Source organism: Myotis davidii, unplaced genomic scaffold, assembly GCF_000327345.1.
Source record: "Myotis davidii unplaced genomic scaffold, ASM32734v1 scaffold478, whole genome shotgun sequence".
Lineage (NCBI taxonomy): Eukaryota > Metazoa > Chordata > Mammalia > Chiroptera > Vespertilionidae > Myotis > Myotis davidii.
The window spans coordinates 4,786,693-4,787,015 of NW_006289570.1; the positions used below are offsets into that span (position 1 = coordinate 4,786,693).

General features: G+C 67.5%; 1 protein-coding gene across 1 annotated transcript in view; it reads left to right on the forward strand.

The window, feature by feature from the left end:
- SMTN (smoothelin) overlaps positions 1-323 on the forward strand; it is a 28,770-nt gene that overhangs the window by 10,504 nt on the left and 17,943 nt on the right. The window lies entirely within an intron of this gene.

The following is a 323-nucleotide window of genomic DNA, read 5'->3' on the forward strand; positions in this document are numbered from 1 at the left end:
GACAGCTGCAGCCTCCTCAGGTCCAGGCAGTCCCTGACACTCCTCCCACTGCCCCTGAGGTGTCCCCCCTCCCCTCCCACCCATGGCCAGAGGCCTCCCTGCAGCCTTGAAAGGCAACGGGCCTCGGGCACATTCTTTTCCCCAATAAGGGAGTGCGCCCATCTCCCAGCTGCAGCGTGGGCAGTGCTGGCCAGAGGGGGTGTCCTCCATCCCCATCTGCAGGGAGGATCTGGGCACCCTTCCTCCCGCCCAAGCCTAGCCCCAGCCCCCAGGAGTGTCCAAGTCATCCAGGGGTCAGTGCAGGAACGGGGGGGGGGGGGGGG